The 21909-nt window shown below is 37.2% G+C and overlaps 1 long non-coding RNA gene across 1 annotated transcript; it reads right to left on the bottom strand.

Annotated features, from left to right (window-relative positions):
• Nucleotides 1-8327: 8327 nt before the first annotated feature.
• Nucleotides 8328-21684, bottom strand: LOC114268963 (uncharacterized). The gene is made up of 4 exons (XR_014329771.1): nucleotides 21410-21684; nucleotides 14700-14782; nucleotides 13645-13684; nucleotides 8328-8883 (listed from the first exon to the last, which is right to left on the bottom strand). It is a non-coding gene; the product is annotated as an uncharacterized LOC114268963 (long non-coding RNA).
• Between the last annotated feature and the right edge of the window lie 225 nt (nucleotides 21685-21909).

Raw genomic sequence — 21909 nt, 5'->3', positions numbered from 1 at the left:
TTATTATATTTACTTATTCAGCTTCATTTAGATATATGCTATCTAACCTGATTGTTGGAGTGCTCTCTAACCGGCAACCGTCGGGGGCACTAATTGTTGAATTTTTATTTATTTATTTATTTATTATTTATTATTTTTATTTTTTTTGCAGATTCAGAATGGTGGAGCTCAATTCTTTGTTAACTTCTCAATTAATATATGTGAGACAATTTTTGCCTTCACAATTGAGATTAACTGAGAAAATAACAAGATATCATTCTGAATTTCTGTCGATTATCAATATAAAGCAAAATGATCATGGACACGGTATAAAAAGCATAGCCGAGCTGAAGGCCTTTTCTCTCCTACACTGAGCTAATATTTGCATGCATTTATATATCTATCTCATAAAAAGCTTTATGACTTCTTTGGCTCAAAAATAATATATTGTTGTTAGACCCATGACTTGGTTTCCACACTCTCTCTCTCTCTCTCTCTCTCTCTCTCTCTCTCTCTCTCTCTCGAAGTATTCTCAGCTTAAAAAAAAATGACAAAGTTAGATCATGAAAAAATTAATAGCTTGTTGTAATGCTTTGATTGGCTATGTATGAGGCTAGAATATATATATATATATATACAAAACTCGATAAATTGGGCAACTTTAATTAGCATGGGTGGACCATGAAGATGTGAATTTTATTGAAGTATTTTGCATGAAGATACCTTGATACACCATGATTGGAAAAATTATAGAATATTTCTGAAATACTATGTGTCTATACTTCTTAATTAATTATTATTCAATATACTCTTTAATCACTCAATATAATATCTCACCTATGCACATTCTCCACCATTCATAATACTTTAAAATATCACATGTCTATACTTTGCAATTACTGAATAATTACCCCATAATTGGGTTAATATCAAGAGAAAAGGACAAGTCAACCAATTGTTTCGGTAAGCCAAAAACCAGAGTGTCAAGACCCAAACGGCAACCTTGCGAAGTGATGCTCAGCCTAAAGAAGTTGTTAATTTGTTCCGCGATGCCACTCTCTCCACTGAAGTTGTTCGGCAATACCATTATCTTCTTGGAGGCACCGACACATTGTAAAAAGATCATTTTGGCAAAGAGCATCAATGCCTCCTGCAACAAATAGCCGAATGGCCAAGTTGCCACTCACCATTGCCCCAAAACAAGGGCTGTCGAACATTCCGGTCATCGCCAAACAAGCACAAGCTTAATTTGAAAATGGGCAATCAGGTCATACATGACTCTAATGAAAACACACACACACCATTTTTGCATGTGTGGCTTTCATTTGTATACTATTTTTGTTGGCAACAGTATTGCAAGTGCAGAGAAGTTTTCTTGGCGAAGCCAAACAGCCAAGAAGAGTTACCGATCAAGTGTTTTCTGTAAACAAAGAGCCAAGAGCAGTTAATGGTGCGCTCGGTCGAAATCTTGATAGTTGGTGTCGCGTCAATCGGAATTGACGGAACAGAGCAACAAAAATAATATTTATATGCATTTCTGTGTGTTGTGACTTATAAATAAAAAATTAATATGCATTATTATTCTTGGTATAACCGATGAATTATATAATCAACGGTTTTCGAGCCTATCTCAGTTTTTTTAATACTAAGAATAGCCACTTTAGTCAAATACTCTCACACTTTTTAAGTATTTATAGGATGATATTCTTTCATGTCACATTTCATAAAATGTTTGATTCCCTTTTTTTGGGGTATTTTATTGAGAATATAATTAGTAAAAAATATTGCTTCCTCTTACAAATTTTGAACTAATCCAAAATTTATTAACCTGGTATTTATTATTTCTTTTAAAGTCTTATTTTTTCTTTAAACAATATCATTTTGCCGAGGTGAGTAAGAAGTGGTGGTTTGATGAATTATTACATGTTTTTTACAAAAAATTACCAAAAGGTGATTTATATTTACCACCTCTATCACTTCTTAGAATTTTAATTTTCTTACCAAGTTGATTTTCAATTTCATTCTCATATTGAATGAAAGTTTTCAAAGTTTCATTCTTAGTTCGAATATCTAGTATAGTCATTTATGAAAGTGATAAAATATATTTTTTTCCATCTCTAGTTTGAATTGATTTAAAATCACAAATGTCATTATGAATTAATTCAAGTGGTTTTGTATTTCTTTCAATTGGATGAAAATGAATTTTTGTTAATTTTGCCTCAATACAAATTTGCATTTATGATTTAGATCAATTTCAAATTTAGATAAACATTGCACATTAATTAATCTATGCAAAGATTCATAATTAACATGTCATACTCATGCAAGTAAAAAGAAAATATATTTTTATTAATAATAGAAAGTACAACAGTCATTACATTCATTTTAAAAAAGCTATCAGTCATGTAACATTTTCTTACATACATTCTGTTTTGGTAAATATAAATTTGTTACTCTAAAAAACTAGCCTAAACCCAGTTTTGCTCAATAGAGATATGGAGACAAGATTCTTACGAATGTTCGGCACATGTAGCACATTGTTGAGCACGAATTCCTTCCAGACGTCATCTTTAAAATAACATATCCTTGTCCTTCAACTTTAGAAGTCGATGAGTTGCCCATGAACAGTTGTTTTCCATTGTCCACCACAAAATAGGAGGATAACATCTTTTTGTCAGCATAGATGTGACGAGTGGCTCCAGTGTCCACCCATCATTCTTTGAGATTTCCAACAAGGTTAGCCATGGAGATAACAGCTAAAAGGTTTATGTCATCAACACCAGTGGAGATTCTGTCCGCTTCGGTGACATTGGCTTAAGCAGGTTTCTTACTTGAACTTCATTTACTTTTGCGCTTGCTACGACAATCTTTGGCCCGATGTCTCTCTTTGTCATAGATGTAGCATTTGCCATTAAACTTAAACTTCTTTGTGTCCTCTCCCTTAGAGCCTTGTGAGGAACTTTCTCTGGCAAATTTGCATTTCTTCGCTTTTTGTACATGTTCCACCATATTGGCCTTTGACTCCATACGATGCTTTCCAGCCCGCTTCTCAAAAATTCGGTTGTCTTCCTTAATCCTTAAATGCACAATCAATTCCTCCAAAGTCATTTATTTGCTCTTGTGCTTGAGATAGTTATTGAATTCCTTCAAACTTTGTGGTAACTTTTCAATTAGGGTAGAAACTTAGAAGGACTCGCTTAGTAACATGCCTTTTGTATGGATGTCATGCAGAATAAGTTGGAAATCTTGAACTTGGCTGATCACGATTTTTGAATCAACCATTACAAAATTTAGAAATTTGCCCACCACAAATTTCTAAACCAGTATCTTCTGTTTTGTATTTTTTCTCCAACGATTCCCACAATTCCTTTGTCGTCTTGATAGGGCTATAGACATTGTACAATGTATTATCAGCCCATTCAAGATGTAGTTGCGGCAAAGAAAATCTGCATGCTTCTAAGCATCGATCACAGCATCCACTTGGCAGTCAATTTCATTATCTTTTAGAGTAGGAGCATCCTCATGAAGGAAACGAGCCAGATTCAGAGTAATACAATAGAATAGCATTTTCCACTGCCATATTTTAAAGTCCATTTCTAAGAACTTTTCTGGCTTTTTCCCGTGATTCACCGATACTGTCAAAACAGTGGAAGGGGCAGTCGCAGTACCCGTAACAACACCAGTTGGATCAGAGGTTTAAAAAGGAAACAAATGAAAAATTCTGCATAAACGAAATTTTTCGAATCTGTCTTAAGATTGTTGGAACAATCTTGTAAAATAATAAAACTAAAACAGACAAAATAAATTACTTATAGATTTTCTTGTAACAGAAAAGAAAAATAGCAAAATAATAATCAAGTTGAGTGTATGACACGCTGTCGTTAAGATAGATTCGCCGCACAGGTGCTTACGGATTAATGGCGTTTATCTCCCATAATACGATGATCAAGAACACAGATTGTACTAGCATTATAAATAATCTGTCTGGAACTAGAACTTGAGTTCTGTAACTCTCTTAAATCTCTATAAACTAATATGCAGACCAAATGCAGGAAAGTAGAAAAATGAGAAACAAAAATGGAATGATCGAACTTGCTGGAGAATACTCTATTTATAGGCATAGTGGTGCCTGTTAAGAAGGGCAAAAAAACCCTCCGAATAGGTATGAATTTGAATCGCTAGAAAAAATGAAGGAAGATGACTGGAAAAGGCACTGGTTCAAAAGCATATTTGAATTTCAATTTTCCCGCAAAATTTTGAATTAATTCGTTTGGAAATTTAAATTTTCCCACAAGAATTTGCAATTATTCAAATGAATTTTGTCCAAAAAATTGAAGGTTGGACCCAACCCATAACCCATATCATGTACCTACACCGACCCGACGTGGCTTGGCCGAACAGACAACGGTGGTGCGCGCGCGTGTGTGTGGTGGATTTAGGTCAAACCCACTTTATCCATAACTCCCATCCTTACAAAACTTGGGGTGCCCCTTGGGGTTCATCCCAAGTATGTCAACCTTGAGTTTGTATACTCATATAAACTCTCTTCTTGTTTCTATGTAGGATAACGCAAAATAAGGTAACCCACATTTAACTCTTCAATTTCCTATTTCACGAAATCAAAAACGACGTCAACTTCTCATTCATCCATAAATGGTTTTGACGAATAGACTTCAACGTGTGACTTACCATGTGACAAGGAGCACGTCACCACTCAGACCCACCTCAAAAAACATGTGGGCCCCACTTTAATTTGGGCTCAAAGTTGGCCCAAAATAAGCCTATAAAACCAAATTTTCCAACATGAACTCCATCACGAAAAGTTCAAAAGTTTTGTCAAGGATGGTCAATCTCTTCATACACCAGCTCGACAAGATGATTCATAATTGAATGTCAAATCGTTTGACAAACTCTTACAAATGTCAAAAGGAAAGATGTTTCAACAACCTAGCAACTCTACTGAACCTTATTCGAAATTCCAAGCAATATTTCACATACTCTCATAGAGCAAAGACAACAGTCCAAAGTAGTCGTTTTATGCTGAAACTCAACTAGCTCAGCGATCTCCTTCATGCATATCTCATTGATGTGTCTCGACAACCTAACTCTATAGTAGACGCAACATGCCATCCAGCAACAACAAGACCCAAGTCCATGAAATCTCGAGACGTCTTACAACTTTCAAAATCTCTTAAAGATTGGTACTTAACTTGTTGCAACCATGGTCGGATCTTATGGGTTCAAATTGGCAACTAATTGTCGCCACTCTATGATTCAACGACAGTTTCTCGGCCATCTTATCAATTCGGCAAGTTGGCCTATGTCCACAACATCCAGTTTCAACAAAGGAGATCTATGTCAAACATAAATTAGACGTCGTGCATCCACGAGACAGCTAAACTCTTGACTTCAACAATCAAAATGTTGATGCAATTGTTCACATCACCTAACAAGATCTCACCTCTAAGAAGCTATTCGACAATATCTCCTCTGCAAAGAACAAATGTTGTTTAGCATCATAGTCGAGTCAAAAGCAGATAATACAATAAAAAAAAAAAAGTTTTGTTGTGCAAACAAAAATCCAATCTGAAAAACTATAAAGGATCAAGCATAAACATTCAACCAAATCACAATTTGAAAGAGCTTAATGAAGATAAAGAAAGTTGTACCACGATGGCATCAAAGTATAGAAGATGATCATGGTTAAGCCAACCTATGATCGTTGGTCATAAAGACGTATAAAACAAGGCCATCATAAGGAGAGTTATCCATAAGATATAGTGGGAGCATGGTCCGAGCAATCTCTCTCGCCTAACGAAATTATTGGAAAAAACCTACTTCACCTAGCTAAGTTAATAAAGAAGTGAGCTCTTACTAGCCCAATCTTTAGTTCAATGCACCACGTGCAGAAATCCAAGCAGAAATAGAATACCTTAGCTATCAAATTTAACTCAAATAAGTTCTGTGATTACATCAACACCAAGTGATGAAGACCAAGAGCTTGAGATGTACATAACTCCAAGCACGAATATTAACTAGAAGGAATAAACTCTACATGTCAGAAATAGGCTTTGCCAAGATAAAACAAATGATGCCCAACTTAAGCATTCAATAACAACCATTCTGCGACGACCCCATGTTCTTACGTAATCGCAATAAAGCTCGACCTGATATGAGTTTCCAAAGTCATCACACCATAAAAAAAGTAATTGTGTACAACACAGTTCACCATTTTCTTGTATTCAGTACAACTTGCCATTTACATACAGAAGAGTTCACCATAGGCCCAAGTCTTAAACTTGGAAGCAAAAACAGATAAACTCTAGCTCTACTAAGCATGAAAGACAAAGAACGAAAAAGCCCTAGCTAGGCTAGGGACACTAAGATGGAGTAATCCTTAGTCGAGCTAGGCATTAGAAATTGAGTAAACCCTTGCCACATTAAGCATCAAAAATTGAGTAAGCCCTAACTGAGCTAAGCATCAGAAATTGAGTAAGCCCTAGTTGATTTAGGTATCTATAGACATCCCATTTTGACTAACCCTAAGATTTTAGGCACTTGCAAGCCTCCTGAGAATGAAATGGTAATTATTTCATCTTTGGAATGTTTAAAGTTGTTTAGAGTTACTGTATCAACTTGTTTTAGCCAAAAAAATTGGCTTTTGCGAAAATGACCATTTTATCCATGGATTTATTTTTAGCCAAAAACTAACTTTTTAACCCCGAGAAAGAGAGGAAAGGCCTATTGTTCTGTAATCAAAGCCATTTCTCAAAATTAGTGGCAAGATTTATTAAAAATATTGATCAAAGAGCAATTCGGGCTTACTTGGGCCACAAGCAAGTCAAGAGCATGAGACCCTGCACTTGTGCATTCGTGGAGGGCACATGTACCAAGGCAAGTCGTGCGTGCGCACATCCAAAGCCAGTTTTGAAAACTCAATCTTAGTGTATTTATGGAGAGAGGCGGCAAGAGGGAAGAGATAAAGCCCTAGAAGGGTTCTAGAACCTTCCCCTCTGCCTATAAAAGGGACCTCTCCCCCTCCCTTTCAAACGGTTAACAACTTGAGAACTTTTTGAGTGAGTTTGAGAGCTATTGTTATATGTATTAGTTGCATATTAGGTCATATTTAATTTATGTAATGCATGTACGGCGTTGAAAGTGGATAATAGCGTAAGTCCTCTCAATCTCCATAGCATGTGCATGTCCTTGGTTGCATTGTTTTTCAATAATCTAAGTTATATTCTTTTTCTACAAAAATGGTTGTTTTGAGTGATTTTCAGAAATATTGTTTATTTTGGATTGAGTCTATAGCCATGAATCATGAAAAGTTCTCTTTTTGGAAAGATCATTATTTTTTTTTTGAAAGATATGGCTTTATTCTTTAAATCCAAAATGAATGATACTTATTTTATTCAAATCATCTAGTTCATAGGGTTAGTGGAGGTTTTTAGGTCTAATAATGAATTTGTGGGAATAATTAACTACTAAAATCATAAAATAGAAACTGAGTAGAGGCCAATCTTTAGATTGGGCGAAAAAAGGTATTGTCATTCAATGACCTTTCCCTTTTGTACCTAAGCTCCCGAACCTAGAAAATTTTTGGTTACTGTCCTTAACTTAGTTTTCATTGTTAAATGTTTCTTAATTTCCCTTCAAAAATCAAGTAGCAACTCTTTATTTGTCAAAGTGAGTTGATATAACATTTGTGTGGGAAATGAGCCTTAGACTCAAAAAAGGCACGGCACCCACATCGAAAATTGAGTAACCTCTAGCTAAGCTAGGCATCAGAAATTGAGTAAGCCCTAGTCGAGCTAGGCATTGAAAATTGAGTAAAGCCCTAGCCGAGTTAGGTATCGAAAATTGAGTAAGCCCTAGTTGAGCTAGGCATTGAAAATTGAGTAAGCCCTAGCTAAGTTAGGCATTGGAAATTGAGTATGCCCTAGTCGAGCTAGGCATCAGAAATTGAGTAAGCATTAGACACACTAGGCATCGAAAATTGAGTAAGCCTTAGTTGAGCTAGGCATAAAAAATTGAATAAGCCCTAGCTGAGCTAGGCATCGGAAATAAAGTCAGCCCTAGTCTTACTAAGCATTGGAAAGTGATTAAGTTCTAGTCTTACTAGGCATCGAATACTAAAACTGTCATGACCTCAACCCGTCTCAAACATGATGGTATAGTGATCGGCCAGTAGTCCTTGACTACCAAAGGCCTAACTAAACAAAAACCAAGTTAGACTATGAATATAATTGGGGCAAAATCTTGTTTTAAGTTACAGAAGCCATTAATTACTTTAATGGAGTCCATTAAATTCATTTGAACATCCATTTAGAGCAATGCTTATCTATATGTAATGAAACAAATATCGTTCTTGATTACATACATATTTACAAAGGATACAACATATACAAGACTAATTACAATCCTCTTATAGGGGAGAGGAGTGAGCCATTGCCTAGTGAATAGTAATAAAGTAAAACAGTAAATGAATGATCATCAAAAATCTTTTACCAAAACACGGCATAATTCATAATTTGAACATAATGTAACTTGAGCATGAATAATTCTTGACTTGTAAACATTTACATAGCGATGAACATTCCAAAGATATTGGCATGAGTCCCTCGATAAAGACGTTGGTATAAATCCCTCGACAAAGACGTACTCGGCTTGAACCCCTGGTAAGGTCTTACCCGATTTAAACCCCCCAATAAGGTCATACTCTAAGGATGTCATCTTAATACATGATACAAAAATATAGGATGTTCATTCATAACGAATCATAGCATAGCTTTCATAAACATAAATAAGTTTTGCATTTGAAATATAGTTTATTAAACACAGCGTTACTAAATTACCACTCAGAAATGGCTCTTGAACAAGGGTTTCTCCTCTAACATGCTCAACCTACACAAACAAGCATACAAACATTGATAAACCGAAATGCAAATGAATATGTCAACTTAACTTCGATTTTATTTCTTAACTACTCTTACTTTAAGTTGGTTTCAAAGCCTTAATTAATCCTATTTTAGGTCTCAAAAGAGTATAATGAGGTCCGGTGCATCAAAACGAGCAAAAAGGATGAAATCAGGTAAATATGCTGGCAAATCCGCTCGTGCGGATTTGTTAAGCTTGCAAAATTCGCTCTTATGGATTGAGGTAGTGACCTCCATCGATAGTGTAAATTCAATCCACTCGTACGGAATTTATGGCCACAAGCGATTTCAAGTAGACAAAACAGATTAGTGTGTGTTCTTGGTGTTTTCTTCCATTCTTTTCCACCCAAAGCTTCAAATCATGATATTTCAAGTCCCAAAACATAAATTAATGACAGAAAATCCATGGAAAAACATTTGTATAAAAGATTTCAAGGTCCAAACCAATCAAAACATGATTTTCACATCAAATCTCCAAAACCTATTTTATTTTCCAAACCATTTTTTTTTATTCTTTCAAAGAATGAATTCAAACATACAAAACTCCTAAAATCTTCACGAAAACATGAGGGTCTAGCTTCTTATGCAACAAGAACATCACAATCAAGATCCAAATGGCAAGAATCTTAGCTAGTTAGCTTGTTTCCTAACTTTTGCATCTCTTTTCTACTCTTTTCCTCATAACTTCATTACTAACCCAAATTAATTCTAACTTCTTCTTAATCTTAGATGGTAGGTGGGATTACTACAAGATTTAGGGTTGAAATCTTACCTTAGATTGATTAAAGATAAACTTTTGGTTGATTTCTCACTAACCCAAATTAATTCTTTTTACTCTTTCAAAGAATGAATTCAAACATACAAAACTCCTAAAATCTTCATGAAAACATGAGGGTCTGGCTTCTTATGCAACAAGAACATCACAATCAAGATCCAAATGGCAAGAATCTTAGCTAGTTAGCTTGTTTCCTAACTTTTTCATCTCTTTTCTACTTTTTTCCTCATAACTTCATTACTAACCCAAATTAATCCTAACTCCTTCTCAATCTTAGATGGTAGGTGGGATTACTACAAGATTTAGGGTTGAAATCTTACCTTAGATTGATTAAAGATAAACCTTTGGTTGATTTCTCACAAGCCCTTCTCTTATCTCTTTCATTCTTCTTCTTTCTCTCTTTTTCTTATTCTTTCTCCTTTCCCCTAGCTCCTCTTATTTTCTAGCAGATTTCCTTCTTCATCTTTTGGTTTTATTGAGCTAGAGAGGACAAGGGTTGGTTAAGACAAAATAGCAAGGTGCATACCTGCTTCACCTATATGTATGCTTCATCAATTCTCTAATCTCATCATTAGTTTAGTTAATCAATCTTAGTTATAATTAATCACGATTAGTCTTCTAATTAATCAAGGTTTATCTTAATTTGGCTTAGCTTAATTAATCATGATTAAGCTTAATTAATCAATCTTAATTAACACCAATCATGTTTAGCAAAAATGACATATAGTATGAAAATGATAAGCACATTAGTCTAGGATATAGCGATTTCGGTTTTGACCCGCCATTTGTTGTGTTCCAGATTCGGGTTATATAGTTCTAAATTGTGATTCATATCTTGTTTTCATTGTCTCCCCTTTATTTTGGTTATCGGGTTGTGGTTGTATGTTTGGAACAGGTCAATTGCGTGTTTTTCCAAACCTGTGATGCTCCCGCCCGAGCGGGCATTCTTGCGCTCGAGCGGGCTTCACAAATTTTGCTCCTCCGTTCATGCGGCCATTCTTGCGCTTAAGTGGAATTTGTCAACTTTCAGTATTTTTTTGTAGTTCTGCAAATACTAGGAGAATGCATTTGACGCTCGAGTGTCCAGTCTCACGCTCGAGTAGGGTCCTTCGTCTGCAAAACTTCTGGAAATGTGTATTCCACGCTCAAGCTTCGCTTTTTGCGCTTGAGCGAAACTTTGTGTCTGACACGCTCGAGCAGACTGCGTGTATAACAGTCCGAAAAGATGACAGTTTGAATCACTTTTTCTTTTCTCTCTCTAAAACTTTTCGAAAACCTAGATCTACACATTCTCTTTCTAAAACTCACATTCTCTCTAAGATTGCATCTAGATCTGTTGGGATTTCCACCCTAGTGCCTTTGAGAAAAGGTAGAATGCATTAAGATCTTCATTTTGATCCGATTAAAAGTGGGTTTCGTCGTTCTTGGAGTCTCACTCTTGCTTGGCTCATCTTCTTCCTTTGAGGTAGGGATTTTTCTGCACTCTCATATGGTTTTTAGCTTAGTTATTTATTACTGTGTAACAATGGTGGGATATAGTAGTAGTTTGATCAAACCTAGGATTTGGGTTCAAGTTGAAAAGAGGGGTTTCCATGTTGGGATGCATAAATGAATATGGGGTGTTGAGTATGAGGTTATCTTGGGTTAGAATGGTAGATTTTAACCTTTGGATTGATGTTCGAAAAAGAGAGAAATTTGCCCTAACATACCTTGAATAATTATTTTGTATAAATAATGAAATTGATGTGAGAAATGTGAAATTGGGGATAAGTATAAATGAATGGTGTAGTTTGATTTGTTTAATCACTCATCCATAGAAATTTGATGAATTCTCTGTTATAAAGATTGTATATCTGTTTAGAAATATTGTATTGGGCTATCGGTGGAGGATAGCTTTGATTGTTGTAGAAATCACATGTGGATTAGGTGAATTGAAACTAGCCCATGGTTGATTGTCATTGAATATGATCCCGTTGAAAATACATTGTATATATATGATTATTTAGGAGGAAAAAGGGGATGTACTATATATGTGTGATTATGTTTTTAAAAACATTACATATGTATGATTGTTTGGGAGGAGAAAGGGGATGGACTCCATTATAATTAAGTTGGCCAAAGTGTCATGGGTGAAAGTCCCGAAATTATACATGGATGCCTAGCCCACGGACGAAATATCCGTAAAATGGCAATTGTAGTGCTTGTATAGTCTATATTTACGTGGGTCCCGTTTGACGACTGCCCGCGGCCGAAATATCCGTGAAATGGAAGTTTGAAGTGTTTGTGTATGTGTTGTATGATTTGAAAACCATTGAGTTGTAGCCTCAGTTTGGTTGTTGAGAAATAATGACATTGACTCATGAATTGAGAAAGATAAATGAACGGAATATGAATTAAAGGAAAATGGATTAAGATTTGAATTTGATATCTTTCGAATATACATATTTGTGAATGTTTTGTATATGCACTTTATACTTATATCTTTGATAAACCTCATATATTATGTTAGATGATTTCTATTGGGCTGTGGCTCACCCTATTTGGGAAAAACATTTTCAGGTAATGATGGCATGCCTCCACCAAGGCAATAGCATAGGAGGAGCCTTTGGGAAGCAAGAGCTACTGGTTTTGTTCTATTTTGTATAGCCTAGGGCTAAATCTGTACGAGCCAGTCTCCTTTTGTTATAACCAAGCCAAGGCTTGGAAACGTGAAAGCCCGAAGGGCATTTTTAAATGTTAAACTCTTTTGTGTTATTATGTTCATATAATGAAAGGACTTTATACTCTGATTGATGTAATTGTTAATTACGCTTTGGATCATGTTTATTGTATCTTTTTTAGGGCGTTACATAGGATCTTTAAACTCCTTAATTAGTGCATAGGCACATTCTAGCACTCACAAATCTTAGACTCAAGATGTCCCCTAACTCTTAGTAATATGCAAGTATTTCTCTTTTTAAGTTTGTTTTATCAAGGCATTCACTTCTAAATTTCTTGCTAATTGTATTAATCTCCCAAGGTTTCCATCTTATCAGTTCATATTTATTTCTCTAAAGTATTGTAAAGTTATTAGATTAAGGTAAATATTTCATCATGTCAAGTAAAATACTTTTGATGTAATACATAGTTGCTTACTATGCTCAAGAGGTGGCTTGTTTTTAGAAATTAAGGGAGAGTTATGGGCATGAAATGAATGTCAAATAACATAAAAGGATACTCATGTCTTGTCATTAATTTTTATTATTGTCTACCTTATTTGTCATACTTACTCGCCATGGATATGTGTAAAATAAACGATTCGATTATATTACTATATATCGAACCAAAATGTAATATACACATCTAAATAAATGATTGTACTTCTAATCTAGACAACAATTGAATCAAGTATTCCCAACCTAGTGACAAAAACATGTTTATAATTTCATCAGTTTAGTGTCATGTACATAGATTGGAAACTTGGAACTTGTTAATGGTTTAAATGACCCCTACATTCTAGATACCATCCATAGCATTAACATCAATTTTCTGGGGCAATTTCAACATTAGATATGATTGGTGTCTCATCAAAGGACCCTCTTTTGTTGTCTAAAATATGTTGTAGCCCCATATCAGCAAAATATTCAACCCCAAAAAATAAATAAATAAATAAAATAAAAAATAAAAAAAACATATCAGCCAAAAAAAGAAAAAAAAGAAGAGAAATCAACAACTAAGAAATCAAATAAACATATACAAAACCATTGGCTTAGGCTCAATCAATGAACAACAAGCAACATACACGATCTTTTTAATCACACAAAATACCAAACACATAAAGGGCACCATACCTCAATCCTAGGAATTGTAACTCTACTCTTTTCATAACAGTGTCATGCTTATCAAGGGTGGGAAAACAAAAATTAAAAATTAAAAAAAAAAAAAGCAAAACAGAAAAAAGAGGATGTTTCTTACCTAAAAGTAAATATAGTCCTTCCAACACAAAAAGCATCACCTATTCACACCAACATAAGAGACAACATAGAACAATTTAGAAGAGATTAAAAAAATACACCCAAATACCATATAATACATCCCAAAAAAAAAAAAAAAATCTACAGAGAATAAACATATAAGAAAAAGCTTAAGAAATTAAAAGAGAGCATTTCTTACCGGAATAGAAGAAAAGTATTCATAAAAAATTATAAGAAAATAAGAAACATGAATCACATTTATTAATAAGATTATGAGCCAAGAATCACAATGGAATGGAAACACCCACAGAAGGACAATGGAAAAATTAACCACTAAATCCACTAAATTAACAAAGATGTGTTGCTAAGCAGACAGCCGAATGTCAAACAGTGAGCAAAAAGAGGAAAATACTATGATAATCAAATGTAGATATGAGGTGCATTAAAGACTTCAAAATGTATGTAATGTTTCCAAAGATATGTAATGTTTTTGACTGAAAGGTCAAAGGTTTTCTTCATCTATTTGCTTCCCTCAATCATTTTCAATGCTGGGTAACATCTCTTTCTCTTTCTCTTTCCTCCGTATAGCTATATACATAAAGGAAGGAAGCTCCTCAAGCCTCAAAAGTTGCAAGAAAACCTTCATGAGAGGGAATGGAATCTCTCTCTCTCTCTCTCTCTCTATATATATATATATATGTATATATTGGGATGCATCAGCAACCACCTCAAGTGCAACCAGCATTCCCCAAATTTGGAAAACAATTTTTAAAAAATAGAAACACCAAAAACAGAATAAATAAGAAAAATACAGAAATAGAAAGCAAAGAATGAATTGAACCCCCAATCCAAACCAAAAACCAAACCCATCTAAACATACTCACATATATACAAACTCCATAACCAAAAAAACCAAACCCAGAACCCAAAATTAGAAATTGAAGGGCTAATCATGTGCAGCCCAAAGAGCAACAATCAAGCCGCAACAACCAAGCAATAGAAAGAAAACCATAAATATATATATATATATATATATAAGCAGTAGAAAACACACACCCAAGGGCTGAAGAGATTTTAGCTCCAAAACAAGAAACACATCCAATTGCTGCAGAACATCACTACCTTAGGCACCTTCTGACCTGTTGGAGATTGAGTACAAAATCATTACATAGTAGAAATTGTTATATGAGTGAGTTTTCCACTAGAGAGCTACTCTAACTATAATAAGCTCACAAAGATCAAAGGTATTAGGTTGAGAATTGTTGAATATGCATACATATCTTTGCTAATATTAAAAACAAATGGCAAAATTATTATATATACATGGTGAAACAAATAAGAGAGTGATATTGAGAGAGTAAGAAAACTCTTATTTTGAATGTATCTGAAAGTGTAAGAAGGGACTCCATTTATAGGAGTTGTTTGATACAACATCATTATGAAAGCAGAACATAAAATAAAATAAAGCAGCCGAAAGCAGCCGAAAGCGAAGGCACTGCTCTGGCATCCTATAGCTATATATGATATATTAATATATGCATTAGTATGATACAGCTATATGTTAATATAATATATACATGTTAATATAATATCAGGATACATTAATATAATACATATTAATATAATACATTAACAGCCCCCCTCAAACTCAAGGAGGACAAACATCAACCAACTGGAGTTTGGAGACAAGTTCAACGAAGCGGCCAGGAGAATGAGCTTTGGTGAAGATATCAGCAGGTTGATCAACAGAAGAAATCGGATGGAGATGGACAGTACCACGAGTGACGTGTTGACGAATAAAATGGCAGTCAATCTCAATGTGCTTGGTGCGATCATGAAAAACATCATTGTGAGCAATTTGAAGAGCACTGTGATTGTCACAAAAGAGGTCAGTAGCACCAGAGGGGGTAACACCCATGTCAGCGAAGAGCCAACGAAGCCAGAGAAGTTCTTGAGTAGCATCAGCAAGAGCACGGTATTCGGCCTCGGTACTGGAACGAGCAGTAAGAGATTGTTTCTTGCTGCGCCAAGAAATAAGAGAATCACCCAGAAAAAAGCAGAACCCAGTAGTAGAGCGCCGGTCAGTAGGATCGCCAGCCCAATCAGCATCTGAGAAAGCACGAAGCTGAAGAGATGAGCGGGCGGAATGATGAAGACCATGAAACAGGGTGCCTTTGAGATACCAAAGGATACGAAGCAAGGCAGCATAATGAGGGGTACGAGGAGCCGACATAAACTGGCTGACAATATGAACGGCATAGGCAATATCAGGACGAGTAACTGTGAGATAGACAAGACTGCCAACCAGCTGACGATAGAGTGTAGCATCAGAGAGAAGAGTGTCATCAAGAGGTGTAAGACGACTCTGAGGTTCCAGGGGAGTAGAGGCAGTCTTGCAATCCGTAAGACCAGCACGTGTAAGAAGATCAGAGGTATACTTAGCCTGAGAGAGAAAAGAACCCATAGAATCATGGAAGATTTCAAGACCCAAGAAATAGCTGAGAGGACCAAGATCTTTCATCTCGAAATGATGGCTAAGAAACTGTTTAAGGCGAAGAATACCATCGAAATCATCATCGGTGATAATCATGTCATCTACATAAAGTAAAAGCAGGGTGGTCCCTTGAGCTGTTTTTCGGATAAAAAGAGCAATATCATAAGAGCTGGAGGTGAAACCACATTTCTGAATAGTGGAGATGAACTTGGCAAACCAAGCACGGGGAGCTTGTTTGAGACCATATAAAGCACGCCGAAGTTTGCAGACTTGATGCGGGAGATAAGCAGACCCAGGGGGAGGTTGCATGTAGACCTCCTCGAGAAGAACACCATTAAGAAAAGCATTTTTCACGTCCAGTTGATAAAGGTCCCATTGTCGAGCGGTAGCAACAGCAATCAAGCTGCGAACAGAGGTGAGACGAGCAACAGGAGCAAAGGTCTCCTCATAATCAATACCATATTCTTGATTGAAGCCTTTTGCAACAAGGCGGGCTTTGTAGCGCTCAATAGATCCATCAGAACAAGTCTTGATTTTGTATACCCATTTGCAGCCAATGGCAGTCTTGCCAGGAGGAAGATCAACAATGTCCCAAGTATGAGTTTTGTCTAAAGCCTGCAATTCATCAGTCATAGCTTGCTGCCAAAGAGGATTAGAGCGAGCCTCACGATAGGAGGTCGGTTCATAAGTAGAAAAAGCAGTAGAACCAACAATAAAGTCACGAAGACGAGTAGAAGGTTGGGTTACCCGATGTGGTCGAGCAGAGGGAGGAGGAGCCAGAGGAAGAGACTCAGCAGGAGGGGAGGATCCCGATGGAGCAAGAGCAGGACCATCAGAGGGAGTAGGTGCAGGGGACAAACCGGTAGGCAAGGCGATCTCGAGAGATGTTGGCAGGGGCAGTGGAGCAACCGTATCAGAAAACTCGAGAGAGGCTGGCAAGGGTGGTGGAGTAAGGTCATCAGAAAATAGATCTGTGGAAGGGTCAGTAAAAAAAAGAGAGGGTAAGGGAACGGACAAACGGAAGGGAGAGAGAGAGGAAAACATTTTGTGTTCCCAAAAGACCACATGACGAGAGATACGAAGTCGTTGGGAGAGAGGATCCTAACAACGATACCCTTTATGTTCAATACCATACCCCAAGAAGCAACAAAGGCGGGAACGAGGTTCAAGTTTGGTACGTTCATGAGGTTGGAGAAGAACAAAACAGGCAGAGCCAAAGACTCTAAGGTTGGTGTAGGGGGGACGGGTGCCATGCAGACGCTCATAAGGAGTGTGATTATGAATGACAGGGGTAGGGATACAATTGATAGTGTAAGCAGCAGTGAGAGCTGCCTCTCCCCAAAAATGTTCCGGACAAGAGGAAGACAAAAGAAGAGCGCGAGTAGTGTCGAGAATATGCCGATGTTTCCGTTCAGCACGTCCATTTTGTTGAGACGTGCCGGGACAGGATCGATGAGGTTGAGTACCATGACTCTGAAGGAAAGAAAGAAAGTCAAAATCTTTATATTCCATGGCATTGTCGGAACGAAAAAGTTTAATAGTTTTAGAAAATTGTGTTTTAACCATTGCAGCAAAATTGTAATAAAGTTGTTTGAGCTCAGATCGATTTTTTCATAAGAAACAACCATGTAAAACGAGAAAAATCATCTACAAAAACAACAAAATAGCGGGCGCCGCCCATAGTGGGAGTAGGAGAGGGTCCCCAAATATCAGAATGGATGAGATCAAATGGTGCAAGAGAAACAGAGTCACTTTTATTAAATGACAAAGCAGGTTGTTTGGCAAGTTGACAGGACACACAATCTAAAGCATCAGAACTTACAGGACCTAAATGACCACGAGAAATTAAAAATTTTAAATGACTAACAGAAAGATGGCCTAAACGACAGTGCCAAAGCTGAAAAGGAGATAAAGGAGGAGCAGTGGTAGGAGCGGTGATCTGAGAGGAATCCGGAACATGAAGATGGATAAGTTCGTAGAGACGTCCATGCTTACGGCCGATCCCAAGAGTTTGCCCCGTCCGAGGGTCCTGCACCAAACAACCAGTAGTGGAAAAGGTAATAGTTAGACCGTGCTCACATAATTGACTAATGGATATAAGATTTAAAGTGAGAGCAGGCATAAGATAGACATGAGATAAAGATAAGTGAGAGGTAGAAACAGAACCAACATGACTTACAGATAGAAGAGACCCATCAGCAGTATGGATAGAAGGAACAGGAGAAGTAGAAGAGAGAGGAGTAAAAATAGTAGGGTCAAAGGTCATGTGATTACAACAAGCGGAGTCAAAGTACCAGGAAGTGTTACCTGCGGTGACAGACAAAGCAGGAGATGGAGGAGTACCGGAATTCTACCAATTGTGAAACAGGGCTTCGACATCTGTGTGAGAGAAGACTGGAGTGGAAGGATCTATAGGGACAGAGGCAGGTAAATCCTCTGAGGCAGCAGCAGTAGTGCGTGGAGCAGGCATTGGTTTAGACGGAGTCCCAAAACGGTGAGAGTTGTTGCGGGAAAAATGCCCAGGGGAGGGACCATTGCGAGAGGTACGGGCAGGGTTGCGGAAGCAATCATGCTGGAGATGACCAGGACCAGTCTTGTTGCAAAACCGACAAAGACGAACTGGACAATTAACCAGAAGATGAGTCGATGGAAGACTGCGGTTGTGACAGTAGTTGCAGATAGGTGTCTTCTGTGGGGAAGATGGTGAAGGAGAACTTCGAATCTGGGGAGTAGCAAGAACAGAGTCCACAGGGTGTGGATGGAGAGTACCAAACGTGGTTTCCTCTGACAGTAGTTCATAAATTGCTTGCTCAAGAGTGGGTAAAGGAGTGCGATGAAGGAGAGATGCGCAGACTGGCTCAAAACGAGGAGTGAGAGCCATGAGAAACTGAACCAAGTGTTGTTGGTCACGGTAAGTAGTGAACAAGGCAGCATCCTTAGTACAATCCTAGAGAGGTTCAGAGAGAGCGAGCTGATCCCAAACATAATACATTTGTGAGAGGAAATCATTAATGGTTTGAGTTGTGTCTTGGCGTATACGGTGAAGTTGACTCAGAAGCTGATATTGGTGAGCAAGGCCAGTAGTCTGGTAGCGTTCTTGTAAAAAATCCCAGATGGCTTTGGCTGGAGAGGAAGCAAAGTCAAGTTGGAATCGACCAAACTGAAGGCTGATAGAAGTAATAGAAGTATTACGGAGCCAAGTGATGATCTGATAGTTTTTGCTATCCCAATCCTTCAGACGGTCAACATATTTGGCAACGGAGTCCGTGGTGGCAGCGGATTCTGTGGTGGCTGGGATGGGTTTGCACACATCCCCAGTGATGATGCGCCAAAGTTTCTTTCCTTTGAGGAACCCAGACATAGCTTGTGCCCATAAGACATAGTTAGTTCCGTCAAGAACAACGGAAATAGGGTGGTTGGAGGAGTCCAAGCGATCCATGAGAAAAAAGCAGTACTCTCGAAGCCGAATCTGAAAAATCTGAGGTTACCAGTGAATGCAGAGGGTCGAAATCAGTGGGAAATGAGTGAACGGACCAAAAAAAAAGATGACCAGAAGGCACTAAATTGGCTGGTCAAAGTTGGTCAACAATTCTGGTCAAAGATGACGTTACAATCTGGTCAAAGATGACGTCACTGCTGTGTCACAGGAGCGGCGCACGTTAGCACAGACAGGCGCGGCGCACGATAGCAGAGGAAGCAAGCGGCGCACGGAAGCAGCCAGGGCTGACGTCAGCTGACGTCAAAAACACGCGGCTTATGTTAGCAGATGAGGCTGCGGCGCACGATAGCACAGGGCAAGTGTGAGGCGCGTAGAGCGCGTCTGAGAGGCGAAGAGGCGCGTGGATGAAAGTTCTGGCGGCGCGTGGAACGTCGGATGATGATGAATCTGGTGGCGTTGGATTCGTCGTGAGGAGACGAAGGTTCTGGTGTGGTCCAATCTGTAATTTAGATAAGGACGAGATATGCAACAATCTACTCAAAATAAAAATGCGATGCAGAAGAGACTAGGCAATACACCTGTGCTCTGATACCATGAAACAAATAAGAGAGTGATATTGAGAGAGTAAGAAAACTCTTATATTGAATGTATCTGAAAGTGTAAGAAGGGACTCCATTTATAGGAGTTGTTTGATACAACATTATTATGAAAGCAGAACATAAAATAAGATAAAGCAGCCGAAAGCGAAGGCACTGCTCTGGCATCCTATAGCTATATATGATATATTAATATATGCATTAGTATGATACAGCTATATGTTAATATAATATATACATGTTAATATAATATTAGGATACATTAATATAATACATATTAATATAATACATTAACACATGGAATTTAATTAAAAATAATATCTCTTTATCTCATTTCTTTCTACTATCATTATACTATTTAGCTTCTAAATTGAAAATTCAAATTTAATTAAAAATAATAAGCTCTCAAAGATCAACGGATTTGGGCTTTTGGACGATTCAATGTCTTGTCTTTGTCTTAGGATTTGAATTTCGACTCCAACGGTGCTTTCTATTAAAAACAAAAATCCACATCAAAAAGCAAGCCTTTTGCTTTCATTTTTCACTATTTTCATTTTATGTTTTCTTTCATATTTTTTCAAAATGTGAAATTGTTGAACTTTCAAAAATAATTTTCACATAAACACAAAAACTGATATGAAAGTAGTTTTTGAACTTTTCATATTTTTTTTCTCAAATATATGAAAAACAATAACAAACCATACCAATCAGTTATAAAAATCTTATTGTTTTCGATGTTTTCATGAAATGAATTTTTTGAAACTCATCAAGTGTTTAAAATAGTTTCATTAAAACGCTCTATTTCTAAGAAATTCGCTTGAAATTGCTTTTCTCATGTTGTGTTCATTTCCTTTGTTTTGAAAAACTAAAAAAAGAAAGAAAGAAAAAAAAGATAAAAATTATTTCAAAAAATATAGAGAAAAAAAAGATTCAAGATTTTGTTTTTATTGACTATCCTCTGTTTCCCAATTACCAAATGGAGTAGCTGAGGGAAATACTCAGTTTTTACTGATTCCTCATTTTGCTATTTGCTTGTATTTAGGTCATCTAGAAAGAATGAAGTAAAATCTCACTAGTATTGCCTAATGCGAACGACTAATTGGTTTCGATTGGTGAAATTTAACAGTCCAGAAACCAATTCACCCAAGAAAATGAAAACAAATAAACTCAACACATCCAAATATTTGTGGAAAAAAAAGACTCAATCGAATAGAAGAGAGAGTATGAAGAGAGAGACCGATACAGTGATGAGGTTTGAGACCAGCCGTGGCCATCCTCTTCGCAAAAGCTTCTCGATACTTCGACAAGTCGATTGGGTCGTGTTGTCGACTGGAACAACTACAGAGTAAGCAATTAATGGACGCATTGGAGGGATTTAGAGGAAGGTGATTCGATGGCTCGAAATAGTGATGGGGCTTTTGATTTTGCTTTTGCTTTTGTTTCTCATTATAGAAAGAGGTCACAACAATGGTAGAGCAAGGGTGACACAAGAGAGCAAGAGGGAGAGGGAGAAGGAGAGAGAGAGAGAGAGAAGAAGAAGAGCATATACATGTGCTGTGCTGGGAAAATGGGGGGGACCCCCACTGAGGGAGACCCCCAGCACCCCTTACTGGGTGCTGATTGGCCCAAGTTTTTTTTTTTTTCATCCTCTTCCTACCCTCCACGTGTATGTGGGGGGTGGTGGGGGTCTGTCCCAACTGGGGGTCTCCAACATTGCTCTGTCGGGACGTTTCTAAT

Source organism: Camellia sinensis, chromosome 5, assembly GCF_055761805.1.
Source record: "Camellia sinensis isolate YWXY chromosome 5, ASM5576180v1, whole genome shotgun sequence".
Taxonomy (NCBI): Eukaryota; Viridiplantae; Streptophyta; class Magnoliopsida; order Ericales; family Theaceae; genus Camellia; species Camellia sinensis.
This window is presented reverse-complemented; position numbering and strand designations above follow the sequence as displayed.